At 36.2% G+C, this 19,240-nt stretch overlaps 1 protein-coding gene across 3 annotated transcripts in view; it reads left to right on the top strand.

Annotated features, from left to right (window-relative positions):
- The window catches only part of MACROD2 (mono-ADP ribosylhydrolase 2), a 1,889,921-nt gene that overhangs the window by 264,857 nt on the left and 1,605,824 nt on the right, over window positions 1-19,240 (top strand). The window lies entirely within an intron of this gene.

The raw sequence follows: 19,240 nt of genomic DNA, 5'->3' as shown, positions 1-19,240 counted from the left end.
GATATAGAAATAGGTATAAAGTTGGAGTACAGTTAGAAATATATTATACTAATGAAACCACATTAAATCTTTTGCAAACTGTAAGTTACTAGCATAGGTGCTCAAGAAAGAACTTGTTGAATGAACATGTTCCAAATATTTACTTTAAAGATAATAATAAAATCTGAAAACGGCTTCCAAGGAACTAGTTTGCCTGATGGTTAAAGGTTTTGAGAACCTAAGCAGTGTATGAATAACGTAACTGAGAATCTGGTGGTTAACTAATTAAACACTGTGGGTTGGAAGACCTTACATCAAAGAAAAGGGTGGAGACTGTTGTTTCACTCCCATTTATTCGTCCATTTATCAAATATTTATTTGGCACCACTTTAATGCCAGGCATTGTACTCTTTAAAAAAAAAGAGAGAGAAGAAATAGGCAGATAATCTACTGTACTAAAATCAGAAGTGAGGGAAAAGTACTTTCTAATTTTTCCTTATGGGTGGAAGGACAACAGTGCTGATAGGATCAAATCAAATTTACAGAATTATTTCAGCATTCAACATCAGATAGGAAGGAAAAAAAAACAGCAGGCAAAAGAAAGTTTTCTAGGTTGAAATACTAACTGGCCTTCTGGAGAGAAGCACCCTGATGCTTCTGAGGGGGCAGTAATTATTGGGAAAGGGCTTGCACTTCAGGCGAAGATGAGTGAGCTGAGGGACAAGAGCGTTCAGAGGAAACACTGATAATAGTTAATGAGCACTTAGTGAACGGTTAGTGAATTTCTGTAGCTAATTCTTTACTTTTAGATTTGCTCTTAGATTGATTTTAAATATTAACTTTGCTTAGCATTCAGCACTTTGTAAAAAGTTAATAATTTCAATAAAGTAAGTATTGTTGATTTCAAAAGTATTCAGTTACACACATGGACATATACTTACACATTCACACTCATAATACTCAAATTTCCATCTCCTTTGTTGCCCACCTGGCCTTTCTGTTGGAATGTACTAGGCATTGGAGAAGAGAAAGCCACAGGGTATCCACTAGTGGATAAGTTACCAAAATTTAAGTTTAAAAGGATTGACAATTAATTGGTTACAAATATCTAGCCTACAAATGAAACCGTACTGCTTGAGTACTTGTTTGAGAAGCAAGGCAATGTTTCTGTAAGTTCCAATAGTCCTTTTTAGCAGTATTCTGTCTCCTTTTTTAATATAATTGGTTTTGAATAAAACATAAGGTTGGTATCACTGTAAGTAAATATATATGTATAATATAAATGTGGTCTATAATTAAATCTTAAGAAGCAGAATGGAATGTACTTCACATTAATTGTGCTTAGGTCATTCAGTGATTTTATTAGAGGTTATCAGTACAGGAAAATAATGAGTACCTCAAAGTACTACCATTATCAGTGAATTGCTATCATTTAATAACGTTTTAGGATACATGAGTTGTCTTCTGCCTTGTAGGTACATCAAAATATATAATCAATAAGTTTTAAATGAGAGTTACTTATTGTTATAAATAGATTGCAATTTAAGTAAGAACAGTTACTTTGAGTCCTTTCTTAAACTGAGTTTTTGTGACTATAATGCAGAGTTGCTGTGATGTGAAGTTCGTGAGAAGTGGGTTGGTGGGGTGGGGTAGGACTCAGAGCAAGGATTTGTGTTGGATCTTTGAGATCATTATGGGCCTTGGTACACTGGGAAGGCCAAGGGAGAACATGGAAGTGATGTCTGAGGGAAATATTTCTGTTTGATGCCTGTGGTCTGTTTTGGAGGTAGGAGGTGCTAAAGGCTGGGACATCAAATAAGAGAAAATTTTTTGAGTTCCAACAGAAATGATTTCCCCTCCAGATCCCACGCAATAAAAGCAGAAATCAAGTTTCTTCTCAAAGGCTTCTTCCCTCCCCTTCCTCCAGAAAAAACAATGGTGATGTTTTATTTGACCAGCTGACATCCAGGGCAGTCATACCTTTTCCTTCCATTACCATTATGCTTGCTCTTGATACGGTTAAGTAATAGCCATTCTTCTACTCTGGGGATTGCAGTGAATTTCACGGTAAATCTATGTTGTCTTAAGGTGATTTTTACCATGATAATAGTAATAATAGTATTTTTCATAAAATATAGCAATATACAAATCCCCTCTACATTTTATCAGACTATTTACTGTCTACAAAGATGTTGGTTTTATTTTTGCAGATGAGGAAACTGAATCTCAGAGAGGCTCAAGAACTTTCCTGTGGTTCCTTAGTTGATAAGACCGGAGGCAGGATTTGAACTTTAAAGCATTTGACTTTTCATGCTATTCTAATACCTTTTGATTATAACATATCTTCTCTTTTATAGGATACATATAAAATTATATTCAAAGATCTAAAAGCATATTTTTTTCCCTTTCTGAATCCACATTTCAAATGAATGTTGTAGTATGTGAAGTTCTTTCCAACACTTGGGAGATGTCAGCACTAATGAGGAAACATTTCTAAATTAATGTGTCACGTGGGGATTCAACCAGGAGTAATTGGATGACCTTTGAGAAAATTAACATGGCCTCTCAGAGGGAAATTTCTTTCCCACCATGGAACCGTCTTCCTGTAAAAGAAGATTTCACTTTCAATCCTGAATAAAGGACAGTAAACTGTTATCCTAGAACATGTGCTTATTATTGAAAATAAATCTTTTAATAATGGGAAAATAACTAACCTATGATAGCTCTCCTATTTTTCAATGTCTGTTTAGAACTTTAAATTATCACATGCAGAAAAAACATGATCTGAAGTCTTTAAGAATCTGTTTTACTACATGAATGTGTTTTTAAAATTTGGAGAAATTCAGAAACAAGGGGTACATGTATAACTGTAGGTCAAAGGATATAACACCTTAGCCACATGTATGGTCATTTAAAGAAACCAAAGAGACAAAGAGGTACTATAGAGGTTTATAAATTTAACATCCTTTGGGAAAAAATTGTGCTGAATGTGTTTCTAAGTAGGAAATTTTGAAACTTTCCCTAAGGTTGAATATGCAACAATGATTCAGGAATTATGATTGTGAAATGCCTAATAAAAAGATTTTTCTGTGAGCAATGAGTAGAGGGTAGAGGAATGCCAGCTACCAGAACTTTGATAAAACCTATATGGACAGTCAACTGGGGAGACTAAGATCAGATGTTTCTCCCTCAAGTGTAAAGAAGCCAAGAAAATTATCTCAGAAGTTCAAGGATTGACCCAGGGGCCTGTAGCCCATTAGGTCACGGGTTCAAAGAGCTTTTGTACCTGAATTGAAGTTCAATATTTTTAGAAGGCTCTAGCTGCTTATAAAAAGTAATAAAACATTTCACCTTTTTTTATATCTTCGTGGGGGGAAAAATCCTCCACATACCATGACACTTAGGCTCTTTTGGATGACTTTATTACATTGGTTGATCATTGTTTCTCCTTAATTTCAGTCTAGGAAATAAAACTGTCAAGATAGCATGTTTTATAAAAGCTAAAATTTATCCCAAATGCCCCTGAATCAATAATCAAAAGAAAACATGAGCAAATTATCTTTTCATAGTTCCTTGAAAAGAAGCATTTGAAAAAAATTTCTGTATAGCAGCAGTTCCCAAGTGTTTGGTCTCAGGATTCCCTTATACTTTTAAAAATTATTGAGAGCCCCAAAGAACTCTAACTTATGTAGATTTTGTACTTTATACTTTAGAAGTGTTTAAAATAGTCAACTTATTTAAAAATGATGAGTCAATACTAATATCCAAGAAAACTATAAGCATATGTTCACACAAAGGCTTGTATACAAATACTCATAATTATTCATAATAGCCAAAAAAGTGGAAACAATTCAAATGTCCAACAGATGATGAATGGGTAAACAAAATGTAGTATATTTATACAGTGGAATAGTATTTGGTTATAAAAAGGAATAAAATACTGATATATACTACCATGTAGATGAACCTTGAAAACATTATGCTAAATGAAAGTAGAAAGACACAAAAAGCCACATATTATAGGATCCCGTTTATATAAAATGTCTAGAAATGTCCAAAAATACATGGAGACAGAAAGTAGGTTAGTTGTTGCCAGGGACTGGGGACAGGGGGAAATGAAAGTGATTGTAATGAATATAGAATTTCTTTGTGGGATTATGAAAGTATTCTGAAATTAATGGTAACAGTTGCATAACTTTATGAATATCCTAGAAAACACTGAATTTTGTAGTTTACAAGGTGAATTTTGTAGCATATGAATTACATCTCAATAAAAATATAGTAAACATATATTTTAACATATGATTTTATGAAAAATAACTATACTTTCCAAACAAAAATATTGAGTTGCATTGCTTTACATTTGTTGCAACTCTCTTTGATGTTGCTTAATGAGACTAATTGGATTCTCAACGTTTGCTCCTGCATTCCATCCATTGCAATATGTTGTTTTGATTGAAATGTGTAAGGAAGTCAGGCCTTAACTCAGATATGTTGGAAAAAGGAGGATAATTATTATAGATTATTTGGATAATTGTCAATATTTTTCTAATATTATATCAAAACATGACATGTGGTTATCATTAAAGTCTAGTTGCAGTGTAGATCCTCAAATCTCCAAGTCATGTTGGTTAGGCTGCAGATATTCAAAGGCTAACCTAGGCTGAGAGTTTCAGGTGGCTCACTCACGTGGCTGACGTTTGGAGCTGGCTGTCCACTGGACTGGTTTGCTCAGCTGACCAGAATGCCTCAGTTTTCCAATGTATGGCCTCTCCGTGTGACTTAGGCTTCTCACAACATGGTGGTTGGATACCAAAAAGAAATATTCCTAGTGAGAAAGTAGAAGCTGTTGATCTCTTAAGGCCCAGCTTCAGGAATTACAGGGTTCTTTCCCTCCATTCTGTTAGACAAAGTTGCAGGGTAGGCCAAGATTCAAGGGCAGGAGAAATAGGCTCCACTTCTTGATGGGAAGAATATGTGACCTTTTCTGACACCTTGAGTGCCATGGCTTGTGGGAGCTTGATATACACTGCCATTAGGTGTTGTTCTTTATACTGTTGCAACTTCTACTTTGTAAATAAACAGCATCTTAATTGGATGCTTTTGTTTGAATTAATTAAAAATATATTACCAAATGCAATATATTTAATGCAACGAGAATCAAGAGTGCCTTATGGCCTTTTGTTATCTGTCTATCCCTCCTGTTTTTTAATTTGTGACATTACTGTTAAGTTTGGTTGTTGATATTCAATTAAGAGCAATTTCTTTCAATGTGATATAAAAATGTAATATAAATAGAATATTAACTATCTACCGGAGTATCACTCTGCTGCTTCTGAATTATGTATCTCCACTTCCTCTCAACGTTTATTCTGTGAGTGCCCTGGTTTTTCCCTTAAGGGTTATCTATCAGCAATAGTTACAAGAAGGTACACTAGGACTTAATTCATATAGTTATTTAATTATGATCTCCTTTGGAAGAAATTAAACCAATAAGACAGTAAATAAAAATGTGTTTCTTAATATGGAGACAAAAAAAGATTGAGAAAAAAAATTTTTAACTGGCTACAGTTTTCAGATTGCTTTTCACATATCCTTAAAGTTAAAATGATGATGAAATATCTTTCAAGTCTTCTTTTAGTTTCTCCAGGAAAGATAATATTTTATGAAGGCCCAGGTTAGAAATGCTTACCGATTATTAAGCATTTATGTAATTTGGGAATTTTGATAGTTATCAAAGCATGCTAAAAGCATCATTCTTTCAGCTGCCCTTAAAAGTTGCTTCTGGAAATCTGCTTCAAAATTGCTTTCTGAAAGCCTTATTCATGCTGTACAGAAAATTAAGCTTTTTCTCCATTGCGGAATGGCAGTGTCTGTAGATTGTTAGGGTGTTAGGTTGGACAAGCCTGCTGTTACTGATCATGGGTAAGTGATGCACTGTGCTTTCTTAAAAGAGCAGTATCAGGGAAACTAAAGATTGATTGGCAGCACAGCATACTAGAATCTTAAATGTTAAATTTGTTTCAAAATATTTGGCAGAAAGACATTATAAAACTTGGAACCCAGTGTATAAAATTTCTCTACAGCTTTGCTGCCAACTCTAAGTGTTTGCAGTCCAAAGCATATTGGTTACCATTACCATTTAAAACAGCAAATTACCTTACTATGGTATAATGTGTGTCCCTCAGAAACCTTCTGACTGTTTTGTCACATCTGAAAATCCAGGATGTGGATTTTAGGTATTCTTGAGAGGAAGGTGTAGGATTATGAGGCATTGTTTCAGCCAAATTTTTACTGGCAACTAAACTCTCATTAAGATGAATTTCTAGATTAGATGTGAGCTTGGGTGTAGCTCCCACACCTTAGGGAAACAGCCCTTGTGATTCACAGACGGTTCTAAATTGCATAATATTTTCTAGCTGCCTGTAGCAATCCCAGTGCGTGTCTCCAATTCTGTGAGTCCTTCTTGTTTCCTTTCCTTCTTCTGACCTAGCTACATGGCTTCTCTGATCAGTTGTGGTTGCTGGTCCATTTTGGAGAGTTTACATTTCCATAAAGAAGCTTTGAATTTCCCTGTGTATAAATAACGCTGCAATGTTTTCCTGGTGGAATTTGGAGAAGAGTGCATCCTCGAAGAGAGGCTGGATTCCTCCTTTCAACTTCATGTGTTATCCTGCCCTGCTGCTGCTGTCTCATGCCAATGCTTAAATTACCATTTTTCAGTCCTCAGCCCATCTCCCCATGTTGCCCTGATGAATGACTTTAACTTTTATTTCTCTCTCTCTGTATCCTTAGTTAGGGGAACAGCACACAGTTGAGAAATTATCTCTTCTCTATTCATGTCATTCTTTCTCCACTCAATTCATTCATTCTCTTATCCAATAAACATTTCTCATGCTTTTCAATGTAATTTGCAAGGCACTGTCCTTGTTCCTATAGAGAACATAAAGTGGTATTCAATCTTTACCCTCAAAATGAGGCACATAAAGAAAATCTAGTCATAATACAAGGCACTGTGTGTGAAATGCTGCCATTGGAATTAATTTTGATTATTTCCCCCAATAGACTCTCTCCCATAAAAAAGATCACTTTCAGTGCAATGATCAGGAAGAAGACATGGAAAATGGGCATTGAAGTGGACATTAAAGGGTGGATGGGTAAGGTTTTACAAGGTGAAAAAGATGGTGCAGGATGGCATTCCTGGTAGAAAGAGCTAAGTTAGAAAATACTCGGAGGAGTAGTTTTGAAGACTTCAGATCAACTCCAGTTCAGTAAGTATTTAGGAATAATAAGAAAACACTTTTATTTTTATTTTACTAAAAACTCATCAGTATCTCCATATCCAGAGATCTGCTCTGACCTCTTCTGTAGTGTGACTCTTAAATGTCTGCTCTGACTCCCCTTTGTTTATTGACATACTGATGTTAGGCTCCATCTGGGTCACTATTCTGCTGCATAAAAATTGTTCAAAGATAATTCTTCAAAGATAATATTTCAAAGACATTTTTTACAACAAACTATTATATGTCATCAGACATGCTTTTTTATGGGTTGATTGTAAAAATGGTTAAAAATGTAAATTCCCAGGTGTCATGGAAAAGTAACATATTAAAATGATTGTATTATTTGGAACTCCATAGTAACCAAGGAAGCTCACATTCTCTATTGTAATGTGGGGACACACCATTTCCCCTGAGAAAAATATACTAAAAAGGACTCCTATTAAGTTACCTTGTAATGTTCACTTTTGAATTAATAAACGTCATCAATTAGCTCATAGATCAACCACTGGGAAGATTTTTGGTTAAGGCCATGGACATACATTTTAGTGCAAAGTGAAAGACAAAACAAACAAAACTAAATGTAGAGCAAAGAAGCACAACAACTCAAGGACTTTTCTCTCTCCCCTTCTCTCTCTCTGTCAGTCCCATATTTTACAGGAAGGTAATAGCAGGGCTTTTGGTTATGGATGACATTAAGGCCTGCCACTGGTAGGATGCCTAACTAGAGTGGGGACTGTTCCTGTTGAGACCACTAACAATTCTACTTCTCATTCTTCCTCCTTCCCCACAGTGACCAGTGATTTCTGTTGATGAGATTTAGAGATCCCCATGGTCTTGTGTTAGTCATGTGTCTTTTCATGCAAAGCTGACCCCACAATGGGAAGGATCTCTGGGATGGTGACCTTGTCATTGTCCTGTCCCTAATGTCAGAATAGGAACAGATTCTGTAGCAAAAGAAGTGAAAAGAAATTCTTTAGAATTGAAATTTTCTACACAGGAACAATGTTAAAATATTTTCCACGTACATTCACTAGCATTTTGGGGGTTAATACACCATGTTAGTAGAACAGGTATATGGACCACAGAGGGAAAAATAACAATTGATTTAAAGAATTTAAAAATCACTGCAAATATTATAGTAGTTCCAAATTTACACAATCATTCTGATTATCTTCTAGCAATTAATACCACATACTTCTGGGATAAATCTTTTCTATTTTTAGCATCTCTGTGCTTTACTTTTTCATTATTTTCAGATACTCTTTACCCCTTATAAAATGGGCTGTTTTACATGATTGTTTCTATAAAAATAAACATAAACAAAAACTACAATAGTTTTTGGTATCATATCTATTCTCATTTTCCTTCTAAGATTCTTGAGCCAGAAAACAAGGTCCATTATTAGAATGTCCCCCATGCCAGGTTTTTATTACTAATATGTTGTTTATTTTTAATCATCTTTTGAATTATTGACTGTTTTATGGTGTCTCATAACAGCAATTTCTTTTTTTAAATATACTTCATAGAGTAGATTTCACTCTTCTGCCTCACTCCATTATACGTAATGGCTTAGCTTTGAAACCTTTGCTTGATTTAGAGGATGTTAATTTGCTTTAACACATTACCATCAGAAATATTTCAGGTTTTGTTATGTTCATGTAGAACCTTTGTTTTGAAATTCTCTGAAAGTGCTTTGTTTTTCATTCTCTTTTAAAGATTTTTAAAAAATTCCTCCTGGTATTCTTGTCACATACCGAGATATTAAGCAGATGTTCACATCGACTGTGCTAGATAATATTAAAAATGCATAGATTCAGGTTTCAAGGCAATTGATAACTTTCACTCCCACATTATCCTTCCAATATTTTACTCCTACTACATGACATTTTTACCTAAGGCTGCAAGCAGCTGTTTCGCTACTTAACCTCTAGCTAATTGTTTCTTTTCTCCTCAGTCTGACTCTACAGAGTGATGGATCTATTTTTCTTAGGTTTGCCTGCAGTTCTTAAACTGAACCCCTAGAGGACTGTGTCCTATCTTTTTCTTTTCAATTCTTCCCCAGTGAGGCATGACCAAGAGATTGTTGCATCCTTGAGAGGCAAATTCTTGGAATGGAGTGGCAGATGGATATACAAGAATCACCAGTGCAGTGCTAATGGAAATTCAACTCCAATTAGATTTTAAAGTTCATTGCTTCCAAAAAGTCTAGAAGTAATATGAATAGAACTCTTTGCCCTGTTGGGATTTTATTCCTTGCCACTAAGCTACTAGGCAAGGTGATGATGATATTGGAGAAATCTGGCTTTAGGAAATGATGACGATTTATTAGGCTAGTGTTTATTGAACACTTACTATACATTAGGGACTGAGTTAGGTCTTTTTCGCAGTATTGTGAGCATCTGTTGGTTGCCTTCACTGTCAGTGTGTTAGTTTTCTATTACTACACAGCAACTTACCTCAAATTTAGTGGCTTAATACAACACACATTTATTATTTTAGTTTCTGTGCTTGAGGAGTCTGGGTACAGCTTAGATGAGTCTTCTGCTGAAGGTCTCACCAGACTACAATAATGGCTTCAGTCAGGACTATATTCTTGTGTAGAGGCTCAGCCAGGAGAGGGTCGCTTTCCTTGCTCTTGTGGTTGTTGGACTGATAGCTTTATGTTTTTTTTTGCTGGCTGTTGGCCAGAGGCCACCCTCAGCTGCCTGCCATGTGGAACAACATGGCCACTTACTTTCTCACAGCCGTTCTTGGGAGAGGGAAAAGCTCCTGCGAGACAAGTGCTAAATCGTATGTAATGTCATCATATGTAATAGTCATCTGTACGCCATCATCATTTCCATACTCTATTGCTTAGAAGCAAGTCCTGCCCACACCCGAGAGGGGAGCATTACACAAGGGCGTAAACACAAGGTGGTAGGGGTCATGGGAGTCCCTTCTGAGTCTGTGCACCTCTGGCAGGGATTGCTGTTTGTCCCCCAACGTCTGTTCTTTCTTTTTCTCCCGTAAGAACTAGGAAGTGCCTCATTGTTAGATGGGTGTGTGGTCACCGGGAATGAAGACTGTTCCCCAGGTTCCCTTGTCGTTAGGTGTGGGCATGTGACTAAGTATGGCAGCACAGCAGGAAAAAAGCCTTCAGTACTCCGCGGATTTTGTGAAGTCACCCTATCAGACTGAAGATTCTCTACTCCTGACTTTTTAATGTGAGAGGAAAATAAGCTTTCATTTTGTTTAAACCATTGTTGTTTTTGGCTGTCCTGTCCTTGCAGCTGAACTTAATCTAAACTGAGGTTCTTTTCTGTCATCTGTTCTCCCCTTTTCTCTTTCCAAGAGCTCTTTGTTTCCATTTTAAGGTCTTTGTGTTTCCCCCCACCCCCTCAAGGAATTTGTTTCAAAGTTAAGCCCATCAGCACATTCTGCTTACAGGGCTGGGAGTATGACCTCTGCCACTCTAATCAGAGTGAATCTGAAAACTTTTACTGAGAAATTTTGGCAATACCTGAATGTAGAAGTAATTCTTAAGGAGCAACAGATTTCGCCTGACTCTTGAGACTGCTGCTTGACAGAGATGGCTCTTGGGGCATGTAAACAAACTGAACTACTTTATTATATTGGCTGATATTTAGGGAATAGTCGAAGGAGGCTTTACACCAGTGCTGAGGTTAGAAATAGCATGGAAAGGAGGACTCTGAGAGTATTGCTGTGACTCGCAACTGCAACAGGAGCAGTCATGACTAACCAAGTGAAACTGGGGGATTTCTGTTCAGTGTAGAGCTCAGAGACACTCACGTGAGGGGCAAGAATTGATAACCCTGTGCTCGTGGATTGATGCAGGTGTCCCAGGATGTGGGGATGCTGAAGTGATTCGTCCTTCCTATAATGTGTACCAGCCTCCACATTTACGTCTTTATTTTGGGGAAGGGAAGGGTGGTGTTGAATTTATTATTGGATTTTTAATATGTGTATTATGGTATGATCCTGTACCGTAAACTACACGTATTTCAGATGTATAATTTGATGAATTTTGATAGATGTATACACCCTTGAAACCACCACTATAATCATAATAGCTAACATTTCCATCACTCCCCAAGAGGTGCAGATTTCCTATCCCCTTTTCCCCCTGTAACCATAGGTTTGTTCTCTATGTCTGTGAGCCTGTTTCCATTTTGTAGATGAGTTTATTTGTGTCCCTTTTTTAAGGTTCCACATATAAGTGATATCATATGGTATTCTTTCTTTTTCTGACTTACTTAGAATGACGATCTCCAGGTCCATCCATGTTGCTGCAAATGGCATTATTTCATTCTTTTTCACGGCTGAGTAGTATTCCACAGTATAAACATACCACAACTTCTTTATCCAGTCATCTGTTGATGGATATTTGGGTTGTTTCCATGTCTGGGCTATTGTAAATAGTGTTTCTGTGAACACTGGAGTACATATGTCTTTTCAAATTATATTTTCCTCCAGATACATTTCCAGGAGTGGGATTACTGGGTTATATGGTAAGTCTATAGAGGACAGTATGGAGATTACTCAAAAAACTATTAATAGATTTTGAAAAACTACGAAAGTAACTACTATGTACTGTAGCAAGTTGGACAATACAAAGATGTGGCCTCTTATGTTTAAAACATATTCTTTCTCTATCAGGAAGTCTTCTGATACTCCTTTCAGCTTTACATTGATAAACTACTCATTTTAGAAAATGATCTGATACAGTACATTTCATGTTCTTTATTTATGTGATTGCAAGGTTTTAAAATACTTTTGGCCTAAATTAAGTCCAAAACAGATAAAATTGCCCAGCCAAACAGATAAAATTGGAGACGGTATGTAAGTAAGGATTCATTAGTCTTTCCCTGGTAAGAATTTAACAGCCAAGTTAGAGGATGAAAGGCTTTAAATAAATGAATAAGAAAGTGCTTTTTGTGTACTTAATCTGTTTGTCATTAGGCAGTTGCCACTGCAACTTTTTATGAACAAAAAGAGAAGGGGAAGATTTGAAATAGTCCAAGAAGTTTCTTAAAAGGAAGGTAGGCCTTGAACTAGACAGAAAGAATTGCGGCTGTCCTGAAAATTTCTGGCATGAAACAGAAACACTGTCCCCAGACCTGGTTGAGCGTTCCATCACCCCAGCTCAGATCTAATGGGACAGAATTTCAGGAGTAATCATTTTGATTGTCTTGGCTCAGAGAGGTAGTGGTGATGCTGCTGCCTAGCTTCTATTGGGTAGAGGCCAGGGATGCTTCTAAACATCCTACCGTGCACAGGGAAGCCCCTCTCCAGCAAAGAATTATCCAGTCCAAAGTGTCAGTAGTGCCAGGCTTGAGAAGCCCTGGGCAATGGGAATCTGAGCAGAGCATCAGCAGTGACTACTGCACCTTCCTTTCCATGTACACTGTTCCGTGTAAGCTGCAGTAGCAGAAACCATTCTTCCTTGGACCATATCAAGTAAAAGAAAATCAAAACCTTCATCCATCCTTCCATCCATTTATTTACTCATGCATGCGTCTGTTCAGCAAGTTGATTCATCAAGTAATTATTGAACACCTACTATGTACCAGGCACTAGGCCAGGCAGTGAGGATGCAGGGATAAGTACAACACAGCCTGTGCTGTCAGGAAGCTCAGCAAATTAGGAAGCGGGAGACATCACAGCCTACTGGAGTTGTCAAATGTGGAACAGAGAATACACGTTAACACAGGTTGAATGTACTAACTAAAACATAAATATTTCAATCACTTACCCAATATATACGAGTTGTGATTAAGTATCTACTGTATAATAGGTGCTATTCTAGGCACTGGAGATATAGCAGTGTACAATATGAAAAAAATACTCTGCCACCAATGTGTATAATCCAGTGGGAAGAACAGCCAATAAACATTCAAGAAAATATGTAGATAATGAAATTTTAGATAGAAGTAAGTGCTATGGAGAACACAGAACTAAAAAGTGGGTTGGAGGGTTGGGCAAAGAGTTGTGGGCACCATATTTTAGTAAAGGTGGTTAAAGAACAGCTCTTTGAAGAGATGACAGTTTAGGTGAGACCTTACTGATGAGAATGAGTCAGCTGTGTGAGTTCCAGGGGAATAGGAAGGTCTATTTCAGGAAGAGGAAGATGCTCTGTCTCATTGAGGAACCCAAAGACCAGTGTAGCTCATCCAAGCGTGGTGTAAGCAGGAGTGAGGGATGAATTCAGAGAGGAGAGGAGGGGCCAGGTGATGCATGGTCCACTAGACCACTAGAAGAGTTTGGATTTTAATCTAATTGCAATGGGAATCCATTGGAGGTTTTTGAAGGAGAATGGTGGCATGATGCTATATTTTGAGGTGTAGAGAGATGTTTGATGGTCCAATGTGGAGTTTCCTGCAATAACCCAGTGGCAGATAATGATCACCAAGAAGGACATTGTGTGCCCACCTTCAGTCTCCCAACTTATCTTTCGCTGTTGTCTTATACCCTCACCTTGTTGGGTAAAATATCTACCATTAAAAAATGTGATAATATTGAATATATTTAACACATCACTTTTTCAAACAGAAGAAGTGAATGGATATTAGGTTTGGGCTTCAAAGAGCAGTGAAGCATTTATTTTGCTGTGTCCCAAATTAATAGAAAGAGGAAGCCTTGCAGATTAGTAAGTTAAGGAATTAGCTACCCAAAATTTATTTGATATCTCTTCCCAACCAAATAAAATCAGTTGCAACTTTAAAAATATAAGTCTTTGAAAGATGAGACAACATAGGGTGAATAATCAGTCATTGAATAATTTCCAGTGTGTGTAGGTGCATATGTGTGTGTGTGTATGTGTGTTTGTGTGTGTGTGTGACACAGTGACTGGAGGATTGAATTTCTTAAATAGAAGGGCTGCTAAATGAATAGTTTCTGAAATGATTTTTGAGAACAGCTTGGAACCCAGGGTTTACAGCCTAAATACAGTCTTCCCACAGACCGTTAGAAGTAAGCATCAGTGTAGTCTTGCCTTGAGTTTGAATGACATTATTTGTTTATTCTGGTGTTCACAGATAACAGCATGTGAAATGCATTCTTCTAAGTGTTAATAGCTAATAAAATTTTTGATACATTAACAGGAATCTTGACCAAAGCCCAGAGGAGCTAGAATATTTTACGGAGATATTTTGTAGACAAGTTATTTAAAAATTAGCTAATACATCATATATATACATAAATATATATCCACATATAGTTTAAATAAATATGTATATATTTTGTATGTATACAACATATATTTTATATGTATATAAACTATAGAGGCATCCAGCATTATTCCACTAATAAAGAGTGGGCATTGAGATACTCTTTTGGTAGAATCCTCTCTTTTGAGACATATTTTCAAGGCTTGTAAATTATAAATTTGGCAAAGATGGAGATGTTTTAAGTTGATTTTTTAAATGAACTGAATGTTTAGCAAGATTTGTAATTGCTCTAAATGTCTATTTATAGATGAAAATGAGTACACAAGTTTCCTTTTTTTTTACTATAACTCTGGCAATTTTATTAGCATCTTACTCAATTATAAACTCAGTAGTAGCTGTTTCCGACACGTAACGACTTTATACTGCTGAGATTTGTTTAAATACATGATATGACTGAGCTGTCTTTGGTCAGAGAAATAGGGGTTGTGCTGTGATTTCCATCCATGTCACACTACAGCAGTTGTTATTCTATATGGCTTCCCAAATTCCTGGTGTTTTTGTGAGTCTGCTGGTACAGGTGACCATATCTGTGTGATTACACTTATTGTCCAAGTGCCTTCCATTTTGTAGACCTAATTTACCAATAGGGCAAGTATGATGGCTCTAATTTTTAAAATAAAAACCTAAAGGGGCATAGAAGTAAAAAAAAAAAGTAACGTGTAAAAAACTCTCTTTCTGTAAGTGGTCAAGAGGCAATTTAAGATTTGTATATCAATTTCTGCTTTTCCAAGCTGAGTGACATCAAATATTCTTTAACATGGTCATAATTGTCCTGCAGTTATCCAGATATATTTTGGCAAAGCTGTAACTTGAACAGAGTTTTTGAATATATGTTTCTTCCTCCCACTGCCATGCTAGTCAATGATAAAAGTTTTATTGCACATTTTACTGTCTCCTAGATCATTAGTTTCCAATACTCAGGAATTGTAAAAACTCATTAGGTATGCAGGGCTCTGGTGCCAGGTCAGATAGAATTTTAAGGTATTATTCTTGGTCTGTCAGGTACTCAGACTGATTTTACTTGTACAGCAATAGAATAGTTTAAAACCCATCCTGATTCAACCTGATAGAACCATCTATCTCTATGGAAACATAACAGGATGGACATGGAAATTAACATGGATTTTCCTACCATGTAGCTGGAACCATGTTCATCAGTTTGACTCATAGTTATAGTGACAGCGCTTTCTAGAACTATTTGGCAAACTTGCCTGTAGACTGTGACTCAAGAGTTTGAACAAATTCTCATATTTATAAGCATGTTATAAATAATACCTAGGATACAACAACCTTGGAAAAATTTGATATCATCTACTAAATTTGAAGTTATGCATATTTAGGGGCTCAGCAATTCTATTCCCAGATGTATACCCAGTATATTTAGTATGTTTCTGTGCTTTGAGAGACGTGTACAAGAAGTTCTCAGCTGCATTATTCACAATAGTGCAAAACTCAACACAACCAATGTGTCCATCAGCAGTAAAATGGACTAGTATATTTTGGTAGATTTGTATAATGTTAACAGTACACAGTGGTGAAGGTGAAGAAATTACATGTATACATAACATAGATGAATCACACAAATGTAAGGTTTGTTTGAAAGAAGCAAGACATAAAAGAATACATGATGGGTGGTTCCGTTTAAAGTTCAAAAACAGGCATTACTGACCCAAAATATGAAGAGATGCAAACTTAGGTAAATCATTAAGCGAAGTAAGGAAATTATAACCATAAAAGTAGGATAGGAATTACTTTTAGTCAAGGGTCATGATTGTGAAGAGGCAAGTGTGAAAACCCTGGGAGTGCATACAGTGTTCTTTTTCTTCACCTGCATGGTGGTATAAATGTATTCACTTTGCAAAAATCCATTAAGGTGCTCAGTTACGTTTTGTGCACAAAAATGTGATTTATATTTCACAAATTAGAAAAAAAAAACGCTTGAATATGACTACTTAACCCTGGGGCTGTTCTGAGTATTAATATTTGTGAAGTACTTTGTCAAGTAGAAGGATAATGTTTGCAGAAACCTCTGAACAGAAATCAGAGCACCTGACCCAAGCTTTAATTTTTTACAGACTTGCTTTCGATATATACCAAGGGATGTTGATTAATTGAGATTCTCATATTATCTGTCCTAAATTTCATATTCTGTCTGTGTGAGACTCCTGAACTTATTCAAAGAAATTCAAAAAGATGATGGAGGATTATAATACACGCGGATGCAGTGTGACAAATCCAAGTCACACCTTGGGGCTGCCAGTGCAGCTCCTCTACCACTTTCACACATAGATTTTTTTTTAAACCTGTTTTAAAGGTTTTCTGAATCATAAAAATGAGATTATGCATAGTCTGAGAGAAACTTATCCACAGCTTTTAACAGGGAAGAAATTGATTTCACATAGAAGGAAAACAAATTTACTCATGAGAACAGCTGATGTCTGTTGTGACGTCTCTCTTTGAGAGCTTCTAATGCACTGCACATTCTATTACATGTGCATCATGTGTTACCACATGTGCCCCTCCCAGCTGCTCCCTGAGGCTGCATACTGATATTATGCCCATTTTAGAGGTAAGGAAACTGAGACACAGATGGGTGCCTTGAAATTAGGACTGTTTAAGTCCAAAACCCATGCTTTTTACTGCTAGGATGAATACCTCATAGTGGATTCATTCAGTTCAAGAGTGCAAAAGAAATCAAATAACATTTTATTTTTTAGTGGTACATTTAATTCTAATGATAAATTTTAGGCATTGATGGGCTTTTCATTCCTGTCCCATTGGTATTCTTTATGCATCTTTGAGGCCTCCTTGGCCAAGTACTTACGTTTTTAAGTAGAATTCAAAGATAGAGATGGTCAAACTATCTATCTCAAGGACTGGTTCAGTTTTAGACTGTGTTTCCAGACTAATGTGTGAGACTCAGCTAGGCCAGTCTCAGAGCCCCTCTTATGTTTTCCGTATCCAATTTCTGTCTTACCTGTAAGCAGACATTAAGTAAGAGAGCCTGGGTGTAATGTAGGAGTAATGGGGCAGACAGAAGAAATAGGTGAAGGTTTGTAGTGTGCCACCATGTAGGCTTTTACTTGAAAAATGTTTTATTTGGCAATTTTCTTAATAGTTGAGATTTATTGAGCACTGTTGCAAAGACTTTTTACATATTAGCTCATTTAATCCTCACCACAGTCCTATGAGGTATGTATTCTCATTCTCTCGATTTACAGAAAGGAAATTGAGGCACAAGGAAGTTAGCTAACTTGCCTAAGATCACACACTTAGTAAGTGGTAGGCTTAGGATTTGAATGGAGGAAGGCTAATTTTAGAGCTCACATATGAACCACTGTATCATGCTGCCTCTTCTTGAATTAATGAATATTTGAATAAATATGCTCTGTATTAAGAAGGGAATGAAAAGATATCAAGTACTCTGGCATATTGAATCTTTTGATTTATTTCAAGTTGAACTATCTGCAGAGGAAGAAAGGCATTTATACTTTGGTTGCCTTATAGTCTATAAAACAACAAACCTCACAGTGTAGATGTATCACACTGCCAAGCAATTGTGAACTCCTTTCATTTTCAGAAACCCCTGAGTAAGTGAAGATCAGTCACCCAAAAAATGTCCTTTTGGATTTCCCTAAAGCAACATTATGAAATGTTGGTCCCTTGTCATAACTTGCTCTGAAAAATGACCTTTGCATCTACTGACTCCCACTTCTCTTTTAAAAACAGGATGTTTTTATTCTATCAAAGATTTAAAATGGAAAAGTTATATTGTCTTCCATTTAAATCATTTTATATACGTATTTTGGGATTATTGACATAACATTTTTCCGTCTTTTGAAATAGGTATGCAGTTTATTTTAATATATACAACACTGGTTTCTAGCACTCAATTCATATGTACTTACGAAATATAAATTTTATTTTATTCACTACTTCTGTGGGTAACTGTCATGAAATTTGTGAGCTCTTTTAACTTCTTTTTAAATTAAATCTTTTCCTTGTAACAATGTAGAAAATAAGATTCTTTATTTCTTTGGATAGATAGAGGGACTATGTATAGAAAGTATACTCATTTTCTATTACTTTGCAATTACCCCAAATTAATGGCTTAATGCATATTTATTATCTCAAAGTTCTGTAGATCAGAAGTTTAGCAGGCTTGACTGGGTTCTCTGCTCAGAGTATAAGGTTGAAATCACAGCATCAATCTACTAGGCTCTTATATGGAGACTCGGAGAAAAAATCTGCCTCCAGGATCATTCAGATTGTTGGCAGAATTCAGTTCCTCATGGTCGTTGGACTGAGATTCCTGTTTTCTTGCTGACTATCAGCAGGGAGCCACCTTGAGCTCTTTATGGCCTCTCCATTTTCAAAGCCAGTAATGACACATTAAATCCTTGTCTGGCTTGGAAGCTTTCTGACCCACACTCAAAGTTTGGGGTTATTATACAAGAGTGAAAGTCAATGGAGACCACGGAGGTAGAATTCTGCCTACCATAGACAGATAGCAAAGTATTTATGCTTTTTATATTGCTTTGAGATTTGATACTGACAAAGCACCTAAAATGGGCAACTTGCTTTACCTGAGTATTTTAATGTCCTTCCACCTGTTGATTTCTTAAATTCAATACATTCTTGTATATACATATTTTTGTATAATACATTTTGTATATGTAAAAAATTATTATTCCCTTTACATGTATTAACATTTAGACTTAAAATTGTTGAAAAATATTTCTTCTGCATTCA

Source organism: Vicugna pacos, chromosome 19 (genome assembly GCF_048564905.1).
Source record: "Vicugna pacos chromosome 19, VicPac4, whole genome shotgun sequence".
Classification (NCBI taxonomy): domain Eukaryota; kingdom Metazoa; phylum Chordata; class Mammalia; order Artiodactyla; family Camelidae; genus Vicugna; species Vicugna pacos.
This window is presented reverse-complemented; position numbering and strand designations above follow the sequence as displayed.